Below are 23,652 nucleotides of genomic sequence, written 5' to 3' on the forward strand. Positions count from 1 at the left end.
TAAGTTTGGCCTCATTGAGGGGCAGTATTTCAATCATAGAATCATAGAATCATAGAGTTGGAAGAGACCACAAGGGCCATCGAATCCAACCCCCTGCCAATCAGGAAACACCATCAGAGCACTCCTGACATATGGTTGTCAAGCCTCTGCTTAAAGACCTCCAAAGAAGGAGACTCCACCACACTCCTTGGCAGCAAATTCCACTGTCGAACAGCTCTTACTGTCAGGAAGTTCTTCCTAATGTTTAGGTGGAATCTTCTTTCTTGTAGTTTGGAACCATTGCTCCATGTCCGCTTCTCTGGAGCAGCAGAAAACAACCTTTCTCCCTCCTCTATGTGACATCCTTTTATATATTTGAACATGGCTATCATATCACCCCTTAACCTCCTCTTCTCCAGGCTAAACATGCCCAGCTCCCTTAGCCGTTCCTCATAAGGCATCGTTTCCAGGCCTTTGACCATTTTGGTTGCCCTCCTCCGGACACGTTCCAGTTTGTCAGTGTCCTTCTTGAACTGTGGTGCCCAGAACTGGACACAGTACTCCAGGTGAGGTCTGACCAGAGCAGAATACAGTGGCACTATTACTTCCCTTGATCTAGATGCTATACTCCTATTGATGCAGCCCAGAATTGCACTGGCTTTTTTAGCTGCCGCGTCACACTGTTGGCTCATGTCAAGTTTGTGGTCAACCAAGACTCCTTGTTTGTTTTGGCCCAGTTCTCTAATCTGTCAAGGTCGTTTTGAAGTGTGATCCTGTCCTCTGGGGTGTTAGCCACCCCTCCCAGTTTGGTGTCATCTGCAAATTTGATCAGGATGCCCTTGAGTCCATCATCCAAGTTGTTGATAAAGATGTTGAATAAGACCGGGCCCAAGACAGAACCTTGTGGCACCCCACTAGTCACTCTTCTCCAGGATGAAGAGGAACCATTGATGAGCACCCTTTGGGTTCGGTCAGCCAGCCAGTTACAAATCCACTGAGTGGTAGCAACTTGTTCAGCTGGAAAGTTTTTGGCCCAGTGGAACATTGTTGCAAGTGGGTTGCTGGTAACTTTGTTGCACAACAAATTTTCACTAGTGCAGCTGTTAAATTGGATTCTTCTGTTGCATGACATTAAAACTTGTCCATCCGCTAGCACAAGAGCCCTTGCATTATTAGACAGAGAATATTGGATACATCCCATTTTCATTTGATTGTGTAACTCCAGTCTGTATTTGGTTGTAGCAACTATACAGTGATTAATAACTTCCCTGTGAGGTAGAAGTATTATCTCCATTAAGTGGAGGTGAGCCACTAGGACTAACTACAGAATGCATGAAATTCCAGGGCGGTGCCTCCCCCCTCCCCCAAGCTGTTTTGTGAATATGAGTGGGGAAATTAAGCATGGGAGTAATGGGAGGAGCTGTGTGTGCGTCTTATGGAGTGAATGCAGGCTGCACAGCTATCCCAGAAGCCAGAACAGCAAGAGGAATTGCTGCTTTCACTGTGCAGTGGATTGATCCCTGGCTTCCGAGATTCAGAATATTTTTTTTCTTGTTTTCCTCCTCCAAAAACTAGGTGCGTCTTGTGGTCTGGTGCGTCTTATAGAGCGAAAAATACGGTACTTCACAGGGTTGTTGTAAGGGTAAAATAAAAGGGGGGACAATGTGGGCTGCTCTGAGCTGCTCTGTGACAGAAGGGTGGGGGTAAAAAAGCAATAAACAAGTAGAATGGACTGATAACAGGCGACAGGGTTTCCTAGAAGTATATATAGGTCACGAGAGTCTTCTATGTGGAGTTAGGACCGGCTGTTTTTTGCTTTTCTTTATTTTGGCAGTAATGCCAAGTAGAATAATTTCCTTGTTGCTACATCTGATCAGTATAATACTGATTTTTTTAAAAAACAACAACAACAGGTTTTTGAATGATTTCCCTTGGAAAATAACACATAGCAATAATAATGGCAACAGTAGTTAAGCTATAGAGAAGAACCAATCCACAGTGTATGAAATGGAGGGCTCCCTTGTTCTGAGGACATCTTATATGGAAACTTGAAAGGCCCACTGAGTCCAGCATCCTGCTTCCCACAGAGGCCAAGCAAATGCCCACAAGCAGAACATGTAAGCAACAATGGTCCTCTAACACTATTGTTCTCCAGCTACCTCTGAACCTGGGTGTAGCATATAGCCACCATGATTAGTAGCCACTGATATGATTGCCCTATCCTCCATTAACCTGTCAAAGCCCTTTAAAGGCTTTGCAAGTCATTGTTAAGTTGTGGCAGCCATTTCTGCAGGTTAGCTATGCACCTACGTGTATACTACCTTCTGTCTGTCCTGAAACTCCTGCCATCCTGCATACTTCCTAATAAAGTGTATGCCTTTCCAAGACAAGGTCAATATATTACAGATCGTTAATTCTCTATAGCACAATTTGGTCACACTGGTACTTTCTAATTTTCATTCATTCGTTTGTTTTTACTATTACTATTTGTTAAATAGTCTTGTCAAAAACATTTTCAGAAGCCTTTGGTAGATTGGAAAGAGGATTTTTTTAATATCTTTTCATGAACAAGATGCGAAGAGATGTGAATCTGCCTGGGGTCTTACGAGAAAGGGCAAGTAGGAAATCCAGTAAGTAAATAATAAATAAGATTAGAATTGTTGCTATTGTTGCATTTAGTGTTTACAAAAATGTGTGCAAGGGTAGACTCCTGCAATAGTTTTAATGATTTTTATTTTTAGGAAATATATTATCCTGAAGGGGAGCACATTCTGAAACACATTGGGGCTGTGGATCAGGGGTAGGCAACCTAAGGCCTGAGGGCCGGATGCGGCTCAATCGCCTTCTCAATCTGGCCTGTGGATGGTCCGGGAATCAGCGTGTTTTTACATGAGTAGAATGTGTCCTTTTATTTAAAATGCATCTCTGGGTTATTTGTGGGGCCTGTCTGGTGTTTTTACATGAGTAGAATGTGTGCTTTTATTTTAAATGCATCTCTGGATTATTTGTGGGGCATAGGAATTCGTTCATTCCCCCCCTCCAATATAGTTCAGCCCACCACATGGTCTGAGGGATGGTGGACCGACCCACGGTTGAAAAAGATTGCTGACCCCTGCGATGCTTCTGTGGATAAGCACAACTTCTGCGAAACTCCACTTTACACCAGTGTGTTTGATGACAACCCTCTCCTTTATTATGTTGCATAATCAAGAGGCAACACTGTGAGATGAAGGATTTGGAGGTGGGAAAGACTTCTTTAAAATGAAAGCAAAAACACGGTGCTTCATTGGCAGCACACATAAATTTGTCCTTGATAAGCGTGTGTGTGTGCAGAGATGCCTCTTAAGATGGACATCACAAAATGCCTACATCTAAGAGTACAGTCATGTAGGAGGGATTCCTCTATCAACGAAGTGTTTATGTTGGACGGCCCTTAGGGGAATAACTGGGTTTTCACACCAGCCTTCTACAACTGGGTGTCCTCCAGATGTTTTGTACTACAACTCACATCATCCCTGACAGTTGGCCATGCTGGCTGGGGCTGGTGGGAGCCGCAATCTAAAACATCAGGTTGGGAAAAGTTGCTTTATAGACTCTCTGCCCCCCATTTCTATGAACTACTTATCCACATGGCAGGAGGTGCAAACAGAGCGGATTTTTATTCGAACTGACGGCCTGTGTTTCTGAGGCTGATGAGACATTGTAGGCAGCATTCTTCGCCAGCTTATCCTTGAGGGAAACATGACCCAGGCTCTGTCAAGTTGCAGTGCGACAGCAGATACTGCTGGAGGAGAACTGCTGGGTTCCTCTGTGGGGAGGTGGCAGCAGCAATTGTTTCCAAGGAAGATTTTTTGGAAGAGCCAATACGAAGCAAGCAGGCCATGGTAGGCGGGAGATGCACATAATATATGCAGTGATGAGTGATGTCATCCGGAGATTTGGAATGAGTTGCCACTTATCTAGCTATATTTTTTCCTTTTTGTCAAAAGTGGAAGAACTGAACCAAGTGCTTGGAGCTGGTAATGGACTGGGTGAGGGCTAATAAACTGAAGCTCAATTTGTGGTTGGAAGCAGTGTGCTTCTGAATACCAGTTGCTGGAAACTGCAGGAGGGGAAAGTGCTGTTGCACTCAGCTCCTGCCTGTGTTGGTCACTGTGAGGACAAGATGCCGGATTAGGTGGGCCACTAGCCTGATCCAGCAGGATTTTCTTATGTTCAGACAAGATGGAGATTCCGTAGGTGGGTGGTCCATCTGACCTGGGAAGGGGGGTTCATTCTGTTCTGAAGCATGTTGTATACCCCCTCAAATGTCATGTTTATTATTTTTGGGTGTTGGTAGATACAGTCCTTATGTTAGAAGTGCAGGTTTCACCAGTGGCACAAAGCACCTGTCAGGAGCAGAGGTTCATGCATCAAATCTGGCTCCTTCTGGACAGAGACAGCCTTCCCACAGTTTTCCATGTTCTACTAACATCCAGGACTGACTTCTGCAATGCATTGAAGTTATTTAATAAATTTCATTTGTTTGTCTGTCATCGGTTATATAGTACATATTTTGCCAGTGTTGAAAAAGCCCCATTGACTTCCAATCAATAATTCAAGGTGCTGGTTCAACCTGGTTTAGAACCAAGGTATTTAAAGTACTGCCTCTGCCCCTATGAAATTGTCCTTGCATTAGAATGATTAGTGAGGCACTTCTCTAAGTAACTAGGTGTATGGTGGTATCCCATTACTCGATTGTACTCCCTAGAACCTACACTCTTGTCCCTTTGGAACCTGGTAACATCATGTTGTTGTTGTTAATTTTTTTTGAAAAACAATAAAATATTTTTAAAAGAAAAAGAAGTAATACAGATATGACCTTTGTGTGGATAAGAAAAGCTCTACTGAGTTATTATCTGAACTGTGCAAATGGGTAAGTGTGGCATGCTGTACAAAGAAGTGCAATCTTGACCTAATCCAGAGGGAAATATTGGTCTGCTCCTTCTACTGCATTGCTGGGACAGAACCAGCTTATCTCAGGTGTGTAGCTCTATGGCCATCTGCTCTTTCTATAACACCAGCTGGTTTTCCACATGACATTTTTAGCACCTTTCTTTGCTCTGGCGCATAATCTTCATGGAGAGAATTGATACACTTGCTCATTTCTTAATTTCAAACACACAGCATCACAGGTTCTTTAACTTTATTGCCTGTCCAATGTGAGTTCACAAGCGTTTGATCATCACTTAGTGAAGCACAACATCTGAGTATGATTTGCTTGTTTGAAAACTGCCACCATAGATAAAATATGAGACCAAAAATAGCAGAAATATCTTTCATATTCATTGATATCACCTTAAGCACAATAATTTTCACTTGAGGGTTTTCACATGTTCAGATGAGCCATCAGGTAATAAGCGAAAGGTCATGTACAGATTACAGCTTTTTGAAGAATCAGAAGCAGTATTGTAGAGTTGGTGCTGTTCATGAGAAACAAACATTGCCATTCCCTGACCCACTCATTTTGCATATTTCTGTAGCACTTCAAGGGCAATTATTTTACCAGTGGGACGCGGGTGGCGCTGTGGGTTAAACCACAGAGCCTAGGACTTGCCGATTAGCAGGTTGGCGGTTCAAATCCCCGCGATGGGGTGAGCTCCCGTTGCTCAGTCCCTGCTCCCGCAACCTAGCAAAGTGCAAGTAGATAAATAGGTACCGCTCCGGCGGGAAGGTAAACCGTGTTTCTGTGCGCTGCTCTGGTTTGCCAGAAGCGGCTTAGTCATGCTGGCCACATGACCCGGAAGCTGTACGCCAGCTCCCTCGGCCAATAAAGCGAGATGAGGACCGCAACCCCAGAGTCGGTCACGACTGGACCTAACGGTCAGGGGTCCCTTTACCTTTACATACATTATATATACTTTATATTATGTGGATACAATCATTAATATTATGTATATGACAGAATCAGCATCTATCCATAGAAACAGCCTTTGTAAAGGAAAGCAGCAGCAGCAATGCAAGGCTCCATCTTCTTTAGTAATGTTCCTTCATTTAAGAACATTATCTTACTCTTAAAAATTTCCTTTAGAAATGACATTGACTATACCAGAAACTGTTTTGCCAGCTGATCTAGTCAATAATTTAACCACTCCATTGGCTTGTATCCTACATAGCAAAAATTAGGGCAATTAGAATAGGAACTTGCCACATGCACGCACATAACTGCAATTTCCCTCTTCTCCCATTACATTTCTACCATTACCAAGCTGCTACTGCTAAATTGGGACTAATTTATTTAGGAGGAATATGCCCAATTGCTCTTACATTACCAAGTCATGTACTGGCGTGTATGAATCATCCCTAACTTTCCCTGGAAGAGTCCTCAGCCAGCTAGCAACCTTTTAGAACCACTCCAGCCCAGGCAATCCATTGGACGTGTCAATAATGGGTTTACAAATGCACCAGTTTCCTCACCTGGCTGTCTGAAACCTTGCAATCTAGTGATAGAACAGGGCCAGAGTACCCCACGTCTCCCTCTAAAGAAGGAAAATGCAGGTAGGTACTCTCAGATGAGCATTTATGCTTGCCTCTTTAAGACTGTATTTGGAAGGTTGCAATCTGGAGATGATAAGCTAGGATTGAAATTCTCTGGGTGGGATAGCAGGCTCCAAAGTAACTCAAACATCTAAATGGGAAATAGTGGTACTAATGAGAAACGCCAGCCGACAGAGAACTAACGTTAAGAGGTTAGTTCTCTCTTGAAAGATATATGCTTCCATGCCTCCTCTTTCATCTCTTTCCAAAGTGGGTTAGATTCCACTGCCTCCTGGCTACTCCTGTAGCCTGCCGGGCACAATCTAGCAGACAAGATAATAAAGCCCATCAAAATAGACTGCTCTAGCGAAAGGTTATTAATCACAGATAAAATAATCCAATGCTGACTGAGTGCTCCAGAAGTGCTCTAATCGGAGATAAAACTGATAGAACACACTCTGGCAGGCACAGGCAGAAACTGAAAGCACAACAGGCCCTTGTGATGCAGTAAAAACTGTATCAGCCAATCACCATCCTGAAGAAGCCTGAAGGGGTATACACCCCTCCTCCCTATCTCAGACAATCTTGCAAGCACAGAATAAATTATGCTCCCCCACATCCCAGAGTAGCCTCCTACAGCTCCTGGGTAGCATGGAGGGATACATCTGACCATTTACGGCATGTTTGCACAATAGGATTCCTTGCTGGGAGTAGAAACCTTCTTGTCCCTTCTCCTCCTACAGCATTCTTATTCGCAGGTGCAAAGTTTATGTAATCAAAACACAGCGACAGAATTACCTGCTGTGTGAAGTGGGAGAATAGGCTGTTTACTCATTGGGATGGGGAGAAATTTAATTTTCTTGGCATTTTAATGAGGGACTACCTAATTCACACTTCTTGAAATGATAATGTGCAGAGTTATCCTTTAAAATTTGCACGTCTCTGAATTTTGTGATCCAGCTCTCCAGCCAAACAATGCGTACAAAAATGCATTCATTAGGAAAATGTGTCCATAGAAATGCATGTATTTGTGAAAATAACACCCAAAAGTGCATTCCACATGGGAAATTGCTTGCAAAGTTTGTGTATATTAGTCAAATGCATACAAAAATGGGTGTATTGGGGGGAAATGCACACTAAAATGCTGGCAATTTTTCATGAAGGCTTTTAAATCAACCAGCTAACAAAAACCTCTGCACATTTCATAAGAGATGATAGAAATCCCTATCTGTTTACTCATGAGAAGATTTTCTGGTAAGGAGGAGGGTAGGGCTTCAAAATTTACCTCTTGGTGTGGCAGTCAGCAGCTCCTCCGCACAATACGTAATTTATAAAATTCACATTTGCAAAGTATGATGAAGACCACTAGCTAAAAGGTTTCAAGAGGGAAACAGGCAAATTCATGGGGGATAGCTGTGTCTGTGGCTACTGCTGATGCAACCTTCCAGGAGGATTCTTATGCTCTTTCCAGATAGTGAATCTACTCCTAAGGGGAACCAGCTTTGTTCCACATGGTATCTATTTAGACATTACACAAAACATGGCAGGGAAAGGACATTGTCTTCAATGGGGCACACTTTCCTGCAACAAAAGCTGAGGTCACTAAAGAGTAAACATCTATGTCAGATGTGGAGAAAACTGCATCAATTATTCCTTTGATATATCCCAAAGCTACTATGAATGCTCCCTTATTTGTATGAATAGATCAGTGGGGCGTGGGGTAGATGGGAGATGAAGAACTGCCTTTGCTGAACATACTGCCTTTGCCAACACAGCACTGCATTTTTTTATGTAAATACAAGAGAGAATATGCCTTTCAAGCTCTCAACGATGCATCCACTATCACACAGCAAGGGGTGATACTGAGGCAAATATATTTGTAGTGTTGCTCTTGCTTTGCCCTGCGCATTGCAATGCCTTAATATACCCTCATCTGTCTCATTATTTGAGGCACTGGTATATGGATTCTGTGCCAATTGTGGTTGTTCCAGTGCCATAATATGAAGGATGCTCCCTTCCATGTTTAAGAGAAAACAAATATGCATATACTGCACATGTGATGGAATGGAAAGAGTTCCTTTAGCTAGTCATACACTGGAAACAGCAACTGGAAACCATACACAACCTTATTCTGATCTTTCCTGTCACCAGATATTCTAGAATGGGGCACATGTATGATGATGCCAGATCACCCCTCCTGCGTTTCTCCCTCTTATGGAGACCAGTGTCTGCTTGAAGGAAGCCCAGATGGGAGCCACAAACCCCCATTCTCTCTCTTCATTGATTCCTTCTTCAGTAACCAGCACTAGAGGGAGGGACAACAATGCAGCTGCATGTTGGAATGATGCGGTCTTCTTCCTTGCCCCTCCCCACCCGCCCTCTCACCCATTATAGATCTGAAGCATTTAATCAAGCACAAATCCCATCTGCCATTAAGGAAATGACCCCTGGGGCTCCTGTCAAATATAGGGTAGGATCCCTGCCCCTCACAGAATCTGAGAGGGTTGATGAAATCAGAGGTGAAGGGTTAGGATGCTGAGCTGCCCTAAAGGCAGAGGATTTCCCCACTGAAATACAAAAAGGATTTGGCCAGTAGCAGAAAGAGCATCTCCATCATATGTATACAAGTCTGTCTACACAAGTCTGTCCTCTTGCAAGGAGCTGCATTTATGCAAAGACGGCAGAGTTTTATCCTCTTTTGTTATGCCAATTCCTATGCAGCAGATGCTCTTCTTGCAGTAATCAGTAATGCTCTTCTTGCTTGGTAATCATAGGAATTGTAACTCTATGAATTGGGAGCATAGAGATCTGTGCATAGAGTCCTCTGTTACTTGGTCTCCTCACCAAATTACAGTTCCCATAATTTTATTTTTATTTCTTTAATGGGAAGCTGTGAAAGTTAAACTGGTACGAGAACATGTACATATGTAACTTAGATGTACAGTGGTACGTCGGGTTACATGCGCTTCAGGTTACATACACTTCAGGTTACAGACTCTGCTAACCCAGAAATAGTACCTCGGGTTAAGAACTTTGCTTCAGGATGAGAAGAGAAATTGTGCTCCGGTGGCACAGCAGCAGGAGGAGGTCCCATTAGCTAAAGTGGTGCTTCGGGTTAAGAACAGTTTCAGGTTAAGAACGGACCTCCGGAACGAATTAAGTACGTAACCTGAGGTACCACTGTACTGTTAGGGGAACTTTCCAGTGCTGCTTAACTGTACAAGGAAATATGAAATTGTCTCACTCAAGCTGGAGAACAGAAAATTAAAGAGAGGCCTGATAGCTGTCTTCAAATATCAGAAGGACTGTCATGCAGAAGATGGACTGGACTTGTTCTCCATTGCTTCAGAGGGCAGGGCTTGGGTGGAAGCAGAGAAACGTCCTTTTGGTAAAAACGGCAGAACAGGCAAATCCTACACTGAGTAAGGGGTTTGATAACCTCCCAAGCCCCTATGAAATATCCATTTTCTATGCTTCCAACTGAGTGTGGGAAGTCAGATGCTTTTACTTCTGGGACACCTTCACACATACCACGGAAAGTGAGCCTTGTGGACTGCACAGCTCATACTAGTTTGCCCCTGTTACTTGAGGTGAGACACAGACAGAGGCAGAGCTAGCTGCTCTGGCACGCGGGGTGGGGCGAGCGCCCCAAGTGGGCGGGGTGAGCATCCCACGGGGGTGGGGCGAGCGTCCCATGGGGGTGGGGCAGCAAACATGGTGGTGCCACTGCCCACAGTGAGCATCCCACGGCGGCGGCGTGGCAAGCGTCCTAGGGGGCATCACGGTGACGTCACCCCCCCCAGGGATGGCACCCAGGGCAAACCGCATCCCCTGCACCCCTCTTCCTCCGCCAGTGGGCACAGACCAGCACGGGGTGAAGCTCCTGCTCTTGCACGTGGATCATATGGATTGAGAAGCTCTGGAATAATACTTTTAATCCTTGAAATCAGAATGACTTGCCCCAAGGCATCAACACCCCTCAAATAATATGCAGGTAACTAGCAAGAACTGGTGGGAAAATGATTATCCACTTATCACCCAGGAGATGAGCCAAGCTTGGGGGAACAGTGTTTGAAGCAACAGACTCTAGAGAGGTAAGTGACAGTAAGGGTCTACATTTTCTATGTGGAATGAGGCGGGGGGCACCTTGCTTTGAATGTGTGTGCTTTGAATGGGGCACACACAGATAGATGTGCTGGGGAGGAACCACAGCTAATTATACAGCACACACTTTGAATGCAGGTCCCAGGTTCAGTCCCAGACACCTTCAGATAAAAAGGAACCAGAAAGCAAGTGATGTGAAAGACCCTGGACAGCCACTGTCATCCTGGGCAGATAACACTGGGTTAAATAGTCTTTGACAGGCAGCTTCCTAATACATGCGGCTGTCTTTAGAATGCATCTACTTTGCCAGGTTGGCATTCCTGAGTCACAAAGGCACTGCAGGCTATGCGAGGAGCTTGCACATGTACCTAAGAGAAGGCACAATTTAGAGGAGTCTAGTTAACATACTGCGTAGGATGGCCTCAAAGTGCCTTTTAGAGGAGAGTAAATTTATGTGGGGTGGGGGTGGGGATTCTTAGAACTGAGGGGGAAAGTGCCTGCTCCACTGCTGCTTCTCCTTTAGTTCTGATAATTTAAAATCAAGCCAGTATTACCTTCCTGCCAATAGGTACGGCTATGCCTCATATAATGCCCCCCCACTGAAATATGTTCTGACTGGAGAACCTTTGTGTTGTCTATGCTGCACATACTGTGACTCACCCATTCCAGGGGTGTCAGAGTCTGTGAGAGATGCAGAGGAGAGGTGCTCTGCAAGAGGGAAGAATCAGATCCCTGCTCAAGATCCCTAAGGCCAAATCCCAAAGGGTTCAGTGGGAGATGTCCTTTCTGGCATAATGTGACATTGTTTTTGCTCACCAAGGCTCTGTTCTCAAATCAGCAGAATTCAACTGCTGTTAACCTTCTAGCAGACTTGGGGCTTTGCTAAGGGCAAAGAGCAGGTTGTTAAGTTAAGGCAGAGCTTTAAAAAATGCTAAAGGACTCGCTTCTTGATTGGTTTAAGGGGGGCACAGCCATAGCAAGAAAATGAACAGTCTGAACCCACTTAGCTGCCTGGAAGGCAAGTATATATTCCCAGGAAAAGGATATGTATGTTGTTGTATGACTAAAGTAAAGGGTGGTTGTTGGACTATAATTCTGTCACCCCTGGACAGTAGCCATGCTGACCGGGGCTGAGGCCTCCAGGTTCACCACCTCTGGGTTAAATGGTAATGGGCTAGATGAGGGCAAACAAACTGAGGCTCAATCCAGAGAAGACAGATAAACTCAGAGACATATTCCGGAATGGGGATTCAACGTGTTTGGGATGGGTTGTACTTGCTTTGAAAAGTCAGGTCCATAGTTTCACCCTTACATCTAGATGACCAGGTGACAGCAGTGGTGAAGAGTACCTTTGCCCAGCTTAGGCTAGTGTATCAGCTGCACCAATTCCTGAGAAATTCAGACCTGGTTACAGCAAGAATGTGAGCAGGTCCACACTTATGGGACCACATTACCATGTTCTGTAATGTTAATAGTTATGTAGGGCAGAATTTTGGCAGGTGAATCATCTCTCACCACTGCAGCACAAATGCCCCTAACTATAAAATATACCTACTTGGCTTGTTTTATATTGTATTTTATATTTAATAGGATTTTTTTCATGTATAGTGGAATCTTACTTATTGTTAGCTACTTTGGGCCTCGTTGCATGGAAATGCTGCATAATTTGGGGATATAAAGTACCCATATACTTTTTGGATTATGAAAATTGGCATTTTCTCTTCATTTATGAGAGCCAGGCATTTTATAAAAATGCAATTTTAGATTGTGCCACAAAACAAGATTATGTGCTTTGTGGTGCAGTTGCAATAGGGATTCTTAAGGATCCCCCCCATTCCAATACAAACAGACCAGATCTGTACCCCCCAGACTGATGAGCAGATTGGGATTATTTATTATTATTTGATTATTAAATTTATATACCATCCTTCATCCAAAGATCATAGGATGGTTTACAGTCTAAAACACAAAATATGTAACATAACAACAAACTAACAAACAAAACATATCCCCCAGGCACATTTAAAAGTCTGTAGATTGTTTAATCAGCACAGGCCTGGGTAAAGAGGAATGTATATGCCTGGCTTCACTCATTTACTATGTTGACATTGCCTTGGAACGTAGTTACTCTTTGGATTTTGCATTTCTCCAGATGTAGGATAAAATGCATCTAGAAATACATACCTTGAGCAAAAATATCTATGTAAAAATGGATTTTCATGTAGATTTTAAGAAAATGGGCAGTATAACGTGCAGACAGGATAGAATGGAGTTATGAATGAACACATGTGAAACTGGTATAGACTAGATATCTGATGATCAATTCCTAGCTGCAAATAGGCCTATTTCTATTCCATTAAGATAGTCTGGTCCAGCACTCAGTTTCACTTACTCTTTTGAGAGGGGTGGAATATATGCATGGCTGGGACCAAAAGTCAATTGAGTAGATAGAGTATGGCAGGGAAACTTCTTTTCTGCAAGCAGACTAGTGCTCCTTGAATGGATCATGGCAATGAACAAGAAAAATAAGAATAGCCACTGAGTTGCTTTCCATGTTTTGATGAAAGAGAGACTAAGGGTAGTATTATTCCAAGTAGACCCGTTGAAATTAATGAATATTACTAAGATAGGTCCATTAATTTCAATGGGTCTATCCTTCCCCTCTTGGAGGAGAGCATTTGGTCTGCCTCAAGTTTATTGTCATCAATAGCAAAGGCCACCAAATAACAAGGATTTAATATGCCTGAAAGTCAAACTGTATTTCACAGTTACAGATAGGTAGCCGTGTTGGTCTGCCATAGTCAAAACAAAAAAAATTCCTTCCAGTAGCACCTTAAAGACCAACTAAGTCAGTTCTTGGTATGAGCTTTCGTGTGCATGCACACTTGTGTATCTGAAGAAGTGTGCATGCACACGAAAGCTCATACCAAGAACTGACTTAGTTGGTCTTTAAGGTGCTACTGGAAGGAATTTTTTTTGTTTTGTATTTCACACCTGAGTCTCAGGTTTTATGCTGCCGCGCCCCCCCCCCCCGCCCCCTGGCGAAACATAAAACATACGTTGTCAGATGTAGAAGTAACCTGTGAGATCCCATAGAATTCTTTCAGATATGTTTTGTCTGTGGTCACAGTGTGGAATTGGAATAGCCTCATGTCACTAGTGTCTTATTTCAGTTTCTAGTGCCTGGTAAGTGATATGACTGCAGCATCCTGTGACAGCTACAGAAGCAGCTACTGAATTCAGCTGAGAGGTCTGTTCTCTGAAATCAGTGGGACTCAACAGCTACCATTAACCTTTTAGCAGTCTTGGGGCTTTACTAAGGGCAAAGGGCAGGTTGTGCTACAGCAGCAGCAGAAGGAAGTCAAGGGACTGGAGCTCCTCGATATAAGGGGCACAGCAAGAGCAGCAAAAGGAACAGTCTGGAACCACATGGCTGGCTAGAGGGAAGGGACCTATTCTAAGGAAGGTGCTTATTCCCCTCTGAGCATGCTCCTAGCTCCTGCATTAGTAGTACAAGAGAAACACAGGTCCAATTCCATCCTAAAGGGAATGAGACCACTCATGTTCAACAGATATGTAGCAATTAAATACCAATTTTAAAGAAGCTAAAGCAAATATATGTCTTGAGAATGGTTCAATGTGTGGGAGAGGTGGGCATGGCAGTTGCAAAACAAGTTACAGAAAACTAGACTATAACATAGTTCCTTCACATTAAACTTTTCCAGCACAATTCTACGTTTGATCCAGAAATATGTCCCACTGAATTCGGTGGGCACTTAGTGAGCATGGGATTGCAACCCTAAATCTTAATGCTGTTTCCTACTGCTAAATTCTCATTAGCATAGCAAGATATGCCTTGTTTGCTGATGAATTAATTGCCTCTGTGCTATCTCCTATGGCCAATCATTGCATGGATTTTCATTTACTCCCTGCTTTAAACTTTTTGGAAATTTCTAATGACCTCTGAGAATGACTTATCTCTGTTGTCTTATCTCTGGTTCTGTTATTATACATTTGCTTATTTTCCCTCTTCTCTCTCCTTTTAGATTGTTAGGCATTATTTTGAAAGGTAAATCGCCTTGATTACTTCATCAGAAAGTATATCCCCTTGATTTAAGTGATTAGATATTTGGTCAGAATACTAAAAGCAGAAATAGCTGGGTCCATCTTCCACCTAAGAAAATTAGATTGATGGGAGAGGAGAGCCCTGCTCAGAGATTCTAAATCCCTCAAGCAATGAGGATGAGCTGGAGGGATAGCTTCTGCTGCAGGCAGCCTTTTCTGGTTCTGTAGGCTCCCTGAACAATTTAGAGCTCTGATCTTCCAGGGTTCTAAATCCTGTGGGAAGCCTATATGAGCAGAGCAGGCTCCCTGGCTTAGAAGTTATCTCTCCAATGGAGATGGCAACAAAGTGGGAGGCAAAACTGGTCCCTGCTATCCCTTATTGGGTGAGGGATTTAGAATACCTGCATAAGGTCAGTGTTCACACATCATCTAAAATCCACAGCTTTATATATGTGTGATTCCTATCACTATGCATATAGGCATATGTGGGAGGAAGCCTACCATTTCTTGTCATTTTCTGTAACAGGCTTACCAATATCACACCTCTAAGTAGCAAAGTACTGATCGGTGTGTTGTAGGAAATCTGCAGATGACTGGCTCCATGGCAGGAGAGGAGGATTCTGGCAGGGTAAATATACATGTGAACATTTTCAGTGTGTTGTTGAAGAAGCAGGATTATGTAACAGAAAGCACATATGCAAAAATCCCCAAGTTATTCACAGGAACAAGCAAATATTGGTGGCTCTCTAAATATTTGCCATTAAAAAATAAAGCAGCAATATAAATTAACTAATTTGCCTCCCATGGATATATGAAGAGGCCCCTATTGATTTGTCCCGAATTTCAGCTGCAAAAAATAAATAAATGATCGAACATTTCCAAATCTCAACAATCCTTTGAAATGATTTCCATTTTATGTAGAAAATGATGCTGAGAGACCTTGCCCAAGATTTCTGGTCTTGTACCCACTGAAGTACACTAGCTGCATTAAATAGAAATGTTGGTAGTATAATCAAAGATGGATGAGTGACTCTCCAGATTTTGTTGGACTCCAACTCTGGACCAGGAATGATGGGGTTTATAGTCCAACATCTGGAGGTCCACAGGTTCCTCAACCTTGCCATAGAAAATTAAGCACAACCCTTAGTGCTAAGTTACTATTGTGCATGTGTGTTCCATACAACTTGCCTGGACAGGCTATGTCCCACCCCAACAGCAGGGTAGCATGTAGCGTGTTGCTGCTATCCTGCAGCAACAACAATTGCCAAGCAGTCATTTTCTTATTTCTTCAGGCCCTGGTAAAAAAACACTTGTCAAAACTGGGCCTGAGAATGCAGCTCCTAAGACCACATGCCAATGAATTAAACCCAATGAAGTAAATCCAACACAGAGATGGGATTTCGTTTTAGGCCTGCTAGAAATTGTGTAGTCAGGTTCTTATCCTGGAGGTGGTGCAAGAGTTATCACTGGTACTGGGCAAATGATATGAGGCTGAAGAATAAATGATGGCCTACATTTGTTTTATACTGACTCTTTGCGTACCCAACCTTCAATCTCTATTTTAATTCTATATAAAATTAGGGTATTTTTCTTCCCTGACTGTCTTGATTGGAAGCACTTTAAGACAGATTCTTATTAGTAACATGAATATTGTATGGCACACCAGGACCTCTAGGGGCTCATTTTGACACAAATAACTCTTGTTGATTAGCTGTATTTTGTTAACTGCTCAGGCTAAAACACAATAATATTTCAAGCAGCCAAATGCTTTTAGAATGCTGCTAGGGTTTTTTTGTTTCTTCCTTGTGAAACACAGCTTCTTACACTTAAAAGATAACCTTTTATGTCTCTAAACATGAATTTCAACCTGTTTAAAGACAGCCTGTCAGAAATCCACAGGTATATTTATTACAAAAAAGCTGCTTTCCAAAGAAAGCTTAGCTTTCAGCACATACACACAGAGTATACACCCCCCACAGGCCCATATTGTTCTCTCTCTAGTAAACACAGAAATTAAAAGCTATTCCGATTGAAACCTTCTATTTGAAGGGTGCAATATTACTTTCGTTTCTTCTTAAACTACTGCTAAACATACGGATTTGCACAGAATTTCTACAGATTACAAACTGCCATCTTGTTCCTATTTTGTATCAGTTTGTCTCTCATAAGTAGCGTTGAAGCAGTTACAGTTGGTGATGGCGGCTTTTGGGAAGATCTGAGCCAAATTATGTTTCTCTAATTGCTAGGGACATCTAGATGATTTATAGAAAAAAAACTATCACAGAGGCAATGTTCAGATAAGGTGGATAAGCTCCTTTGTTCTCTCTCTGTGTTGCTAGCTTTTAATTGCAAAAAAGATGATTAATTCCTGTCTGATTTTAACAGAAGTCCTTAGAAAAAATATAGTATAATATAGAAAAATGATCCTATAAACCACTATACTTGTACAATTTAATGGAGAACAATTCAAGCCTCTATAGAGGCTTTATACTGTTATGAGTTTGTGGGGAGGAAGTAGATTACATGCAATATCCTTTTACCCCTGGATCCAGCAAGTCTTTAAAAAATAACCCAGGCTAGCTTCCTATGCTGAGGTGATTGCCTGGGTGATGGGCCATTAAGAGAACAAAGGAAAGGGGGCTCTGTGCGAGATGGCATACTAACAAGGCCTACGTTGAGGGCTGAAAGTGGTGTTATGAAGAGGTAAAGCAGTAAGCTGGAGAGTCAGAGCAAAGTTTGAGAGCAGTGTTTGATTTCTGTTTGAATCCAAGGCTGTGGCTATGGAAGAAACAAGACCCCTTTGTGGTGTTAATGCTGTGAACCTCTCCATCGTAGGCTCAGGTTGTATATATGTGTAAATAAACCATATATCATAAAGACACCACTGTGTCCGCGGTGCCTCATTTCCAAAGGGAAGTGTAAACCTTGACGAAGTGACTTGAAACCCTGGAATTTTTCACCACTAGGAGTTTGGAGTGGCATGCAACAATACTTCCTCTCAGTCCTTTTTTCCCCTTCTGGGGGTACTCAAGGGTACGCAGTACCAGCACCTTTTCCCCCTAGAAGAAAAGCACTAGTTCAACTGTGGCACTTACTATAACACCTTCATGGTGAGTGCTGGCACTCATACCTTGATCTCCCTCCAAGGTCTGACTTCTGCTTGCCTCGCAGTTCTGTCTGCCTGGGGAACTAAGGAGGTCTGACACCCCCTTCCTCAGACCATCAGTCCTAAATTCCTTCCACAATTTTATTTACACATATATACAACCTGAACATGGGATGGAATGGCTCATAGCATTAACAGACATTGCTCCCTCACTTGCTTTCTAGGGGGGCGTTCCCAAAGCCTTGGATTCAGCACAGAGCAAATTCAGCCTCTTGTGTCTTTCAGACAAGAGTAAATGAAGACTAGCTCTTGGGCTACTGTTCTCCTACCTACAAGATGATGTGGCTCCCAGCCAGTGGCGTAGCGTGGGGGGTGCAGGGGGGGCCGGCCGCACCGGGCGCAACATCTGGGGTTAGGGCAAATCCACGGGTTAGGGGGCGCAAATCCACGGGTTAGGGGGCGCAAATTACTTGCCTTGCCCCGGGTGCTGACAACCCACGCTACGCCACTGCTCCCAGCCAGGATGTGGGGGGAGGGACTTATCCCCTCCTGAAATGGTTTCACGTCTGCACTTGACCAGCTCTTCAGAATGGATGCCTAACAGACTTGAGCAGGCTCATTGCCTTAACCAAGAGGCTGGTTTAGTAAGTTCAGCACCCACATCTTACAGATACAAAATCACACACTTGTTTGGGACCCAACAATATAATCCAAACCAATCCCCCAACCCCAATGCCTAACATTGCCACTTTTATTTTCAAGCGAAAGCAACCATGTGTGGCCCTGGTCCAGCACTGCACTCCTGATCTGGAATCAGGACATGCGCTAGTTCTCTGCCCCAAATCACCACCACAATCGGTGCTATGTACTCTAAGTGCAGCAAATAGTAGGGGGTCATCAGCAGAAAAACGAAGCTGCTTTTTCTTCAAATTAAAAGTGGCATGATTAGGCACACCTTTAAAAAAAGGAAAGAAAGAGAAGTGGGATTAAAATAAAGTGTGGTTTGCCCCAGTTTCTACCTAGAAGAGAGGAACAGGCTGTGGTTTGCTACCACCTGGAGAACCCTCAAAATAAAATAATAATAATGTTATTTATTTATTTATTTATTTATACATACATACATACATACATACCCCGCCCATCTGGCTGGGTTTCCCCAGCCACTCTGGGCAGTTTTCAACAGAACACTGAATACAGAATAAAACTTCAAACATTAAAAACTACCTTCAGAATTCTTCTAAAAGTTGGATAGTTGTTTATTTCCTTGACATCTGATGGGAGAGCGTTCCACAGGGCGGGTGCTACTACTGAGTAGGCCCTCTGCCTGGTTCCCATTTAAAATGTGTTTTAAATATGGAGCTGGCTTCAGGATCCTTCCTACATGTTTATTTATTATGGCATTTTTTTATCCCACTAACACTCCAAGGACCTCAGGATGGTATGCATTGTGTTCCTATTCTTTCGTCCTCACCACAATCCTAAAATGTACCGGTAGCTTAGGCTGAGAGATTGCAACTGGCCCAAGATCAACCAGGTTTGCATCTTGTCTGAACAGGGATCTGAACCTTTCTCTTCCTGGTTCAAGCCTCTATCTTTGACACCACACTGGCTCTCTGAGAATTTATAAAACCTGCTGCCATGCCAAAGTAGTCCCGTTTTTTACAACCATCTTTAAAAGGGAAAAAAATGGTTGCAGCTTAAGGCTGCAACTCAACATATATTATAAACTGGGGAGGGGCAAGGCCCTGCCAAACCTCTAGATTCAGTAAAGGTTTAGAATTTGAGCAAACTCACAAATTCATGAATTTCGCAAGCGCTGGAAATAAGACCAGCTAGCTGCCTCATGAGGCCAGCCTTGTGATGGCTCACTGGGGGTGGGTCACTGAAGACCCAAAAGACTGATAATGGCTTCATCTGTTTGATAAATGTTAGCCAGCTGCAAACCATAAGACTCTTTGCCCAGCATGGAGGGGGAGGCTGCCAGGTTACAGTGGGTGTTGCTATATGCAGAAGAGAGAGGAATTGTTTCTGCAAGTGGTTCTGGGAAGGAGGAGGAGGAAGTGGACAGAAAGTCATATGAGGCTAAAGAGAAGAAGTCATGATGCAGGGGCACAGATAGCATGGCTTCCTCTCTTTGCAGATCTGTGTTTGCTGCTCGTAGAAAAACAACAAAGGACTGTCTTGTGATGTGAATGCTGGGAACTCTCTCCATCTAAACACAGGTTGTAATCATGTGTAAATAAACCATATTTCATAAAGACACTGCAGTCTCCGCTGTGCCTAATTTCCAATGGAAACACAAACCCTGGGTAAGCAGCTGGAACCCCTGGAGTCTCACACCACTTTGAGATAGGGGTGGGATGTAACAATACATTTACCTGGGAGTAAGTCTCACTGAAGTCAGTGCATAGCTTTGTTCCTCAAGTCTTGTTTAAAACATTATGCAATGGAAAGGAAATACCTTGTCGTCTGCTAAAGATTAATATAACTGATTGTGACCTGTTAGTTTGTTTTTAAACCCCATTAGAATTGCTATGCTATGCAAAGCTATAAAACAAGCAGGGGTAGGCCTTCTTTATATTTCCAAATTATATTTATATATAAAATAAAAGTCCTGCACCAAGGTAGCTCAAGCCCTATGCCAAGAAAAGCCATATTCTGCAATCTCTAACAGTAATGCCTGCCAACCATATTTGCATACCGTATACATGCTTGCTTTGCAGAAGTCAATCAGCTTCGGCAGGTCATGAGGAAGGACAGAATGCTATGCAGGGCACTGAAGTCAGGTCTGCCTGTGGCTGCAAATGGCTACTAAGCCTCTTCAGTCTCTTGGGATGTCATCAGGCATTGCTCACAACCTTTCCAGATTTTTGTTTCATATTAGTAACAGGATGTTGAATTCTACACTTGCACAGAATTGCAGAGTTTTCACAGCTCTTGTTATATGTACATGGTTTTCCTTTTTCCCTTTTCCTTATTATCGTTATGAACTATTGTAGCAGCAAGTTGCCACTTTTGAGTTCACCTCTGCTGTGAACTCACTAGATTGCCTTAGGCCAGCCAATCTCTCTCTCTCTACAATATTGGAGGCAATAATAGTGACTTATTTTACAGGCTTGTTGTAAGGATTACAGCTAGATTTTGAAACACTCTGAACTCTTGGAATATTAAATTTTATCATCTTTCTCATCAAATAAGGACCTAATACATTAGAACACCCTTATTAAGAAAGTCAATCCAGAGCAAGGATTGAGCAGCCTTCAAATTAAAAAGGAGTATATAGAGATGTGTTATACTTTCTTGCAAATCTGACATCTAGAAAACAATGCCCTTGGATGCCATCAGCCAGCAATGGGAAGGTGTCCAGCTATCATAATTTTGTGTTTTCCTTTTGGTGCTTGGCAATGATAGATGTTAGTAGGAGAGAAAACATCAAAAATTTCAAAATGGGAAGAGGATAATCAACGACCCACACCCAACAACCTTACAATTTTGAAAGAAAATGATGGTTTGCCTTTTAAAAAGGGAACCTTTTATTCTTAGCATCTGTTATGAATGGATTTAATGGAAGCATGGTGCAACACTTTCTGCCTTCCACTAAAACTCCCCCCACCCCCACGTTTCTCCTTCCTTCTAGGGTAGGGAATGGAGAATCAAATTCTGCTGAAATGCTCGAAAAGCCTTATTGCAAACAGTTGTGTTTTGCAGACTTCTTCTGAATACAGAATTTGATTCCTTTTTATGTTGCTTTCTTATTTAACAAAATACACCTAACAGTTAAGGGAGGCTAGTTTTGCTGTCTAAACAAGTGCCATCCAGGCCCTCACAGCAGCTAGTGAACCATGGCATTCGGGCAGGGACTATGAGGGCTTCACAAGCAAGTGTAGTCATTGCATCCGTGTTCCAGGTGACTGCTTCCGTGATGGCAGGTCTTGTTTAGTGCATACAAAACCTCAGGCTGAAGCCTGCTCTAAAAACACTTCAGCCTTTAACTTATTGTCAAGCATCCTTTAAAATCAGAATGCCAAGGATGCACTGTGATCTTGCTGGAATCTGTACTTGCATATTATACTTGCTGCAGCACTTGGAAGCATGCCAGTGCCTGGAAGCAGCTTTGCACATGCCTCGTGATAATGGTTGCCTCCATGCTTGCAATTTCTCTCTCTCCTTTGGAGATGGGAAGAATATTATCTAAGAACCAGCAATCAAGAATCATCTTCATATTTTCACAGCCTCTGTTTTCTGTCCTAGTCTCCAAATGTACATGATACTCTACAGGATAAACTAGATGATATATCAGGTCCCTGCCTAGAGGAGCTTACAGTTATTCCAGAAACAAGGCAATGGAGATATTTAGGTATCTCTCGGCAAATGAAAGGAGACAGTGACATGACAAATTATTAGACAGAGCACTGAGACTGTCAACTTTATTCAAATATGGGACTTAGAGAAGAATGAATTTATAGGCTTTGTTTTGTAAAGAGGTCCTGAGGCTGACACTTGTGCCACTAAAATCCTATTGGCTTCAGTTCCAATTTGCACCTGTGCCACTTCTAGTCTTGTCTGTTTTATAAAGTCTTACAGACTGGATCAAAATGGGATAGCAGTTTGCCACAATAGGTTGTTGAGAAAATACATTGGTAATATAAAAGGGGTTTGCTTGATAGGGTATGAAGGAGCATATAATTTGGATTTGATGCATAAGAGAGTCACAGAAGAACTGGATACTCTGTAGAATGCAAGCAAAGCTAGAGGCAAAAATCAGATGGTATTATGCTGAAAACTGGATATGTGGGATGTATTAAGGATAGTGAAGTACTTGGCTTCAATCATGGCTTCAGGAAATTGATGCAAGTTTTCGTAAAGGGGGAAATTGAGTGACAGGCTTCTGTGATTGCAGTGAGTGACTAAAGGTAACTAAATCTAGGAGAACGCTACAAACCATCCAAGGGCCAATTCACATGACCATTTGGGCAAATGATGGCAATGGGATTATGCTGCCATATTGCCTCCCTGTCCATGGTGAACAGGTCATGCACCAATCCAACGAAGTACAGGCTCTCACTCTTAACATGCCTGCATGCAATAAAGAACCTCTGATCTTACGTGTTATTAGACTGGCAGACAGACCATAACCACAATGATTTTAAGTCATTTCTAGAAACCGCTGCACCTGATGACTGAGTTACTTTGCCCAGCAAGAAGACATAAGGATAGACAGGATATATTTGCTCTCAGGTTACATATTTAGGACTATAAGCCCCACACCAACTATATCGCCTTAGACCTTGTTTCTCCTCAGTCACAGAAGAGAGTTCCCACAGCACACCTACAGGAATGAGGCATAGCTCACCTGTTTACAAAGATTAGTCTTCCTCCCTGCCCCCCATCAACAACAATTCGTTCTGCTATGAGGAGGGGGTGATGGTGCATGGCTTAAATAGAGCAGGATGAAGATAGCTAAAAGAAATAATTCAGCATAAAGCAGATTGTAGGCATGTGTGCATCACATTGGTTCCTTTTTCCAGATCTAGCTTCTCTCTTCCTGGAATAATGAGGAATGCCCTTGCAGTATTGGAAATGGAAAGAATAATGTTATGGACCCTAAAAGATGGAAACCTTGGCCTACCCTGCTGCCATTGCCCGTTAGCTTGGCCTGGAGATGACAAATTAAAAAAAAAAAAAAAAGGCTGGCTATATTTGATCAGAGATCTGAAGGCATTCCAGATGGAGTTAGGGATCATGGTCCTTCCCTTTGCCCAAAATGTTTCCAGCATTCCTTCCTTGAAGAGGCCAAGAAATACCCTCCCCCTCTTTCAGAACCTTTGGCACCCCTGGAAGAGGTGGCAAATCAACCTGTCTTGCAATCTCATAATATTAAT

The 23,652-nt window shown here is 42.9% G+C and overlaps 1 protein-coding gene across 5 annotated transcripts in view; it reads right to left on the bottom strand.

Moving 5' to 3' along the window:
- The window catches only part of PACSIN1 (protein kinase C and casein kinase substrate in neurons 1), a 67,529-nt gene that overhangs the window by 26,628 nt on the left and 17,249 nt on the right, over positions 1-23,652 (bottom strand). The gene's annotated exons all lie outside the window — the stretch shown is intronic.

This window comes from Podarcis gaigeae, assembly GCF_964106915.1.
Source record: "Podarcis gaigeae genome assembly, chromosome: 6".
NCBI lineage: Eukaryota > Metazoa > Chordata > Lepidosauria > Squamata > Lacertidae > Podarcis > Podarcis gaigeae.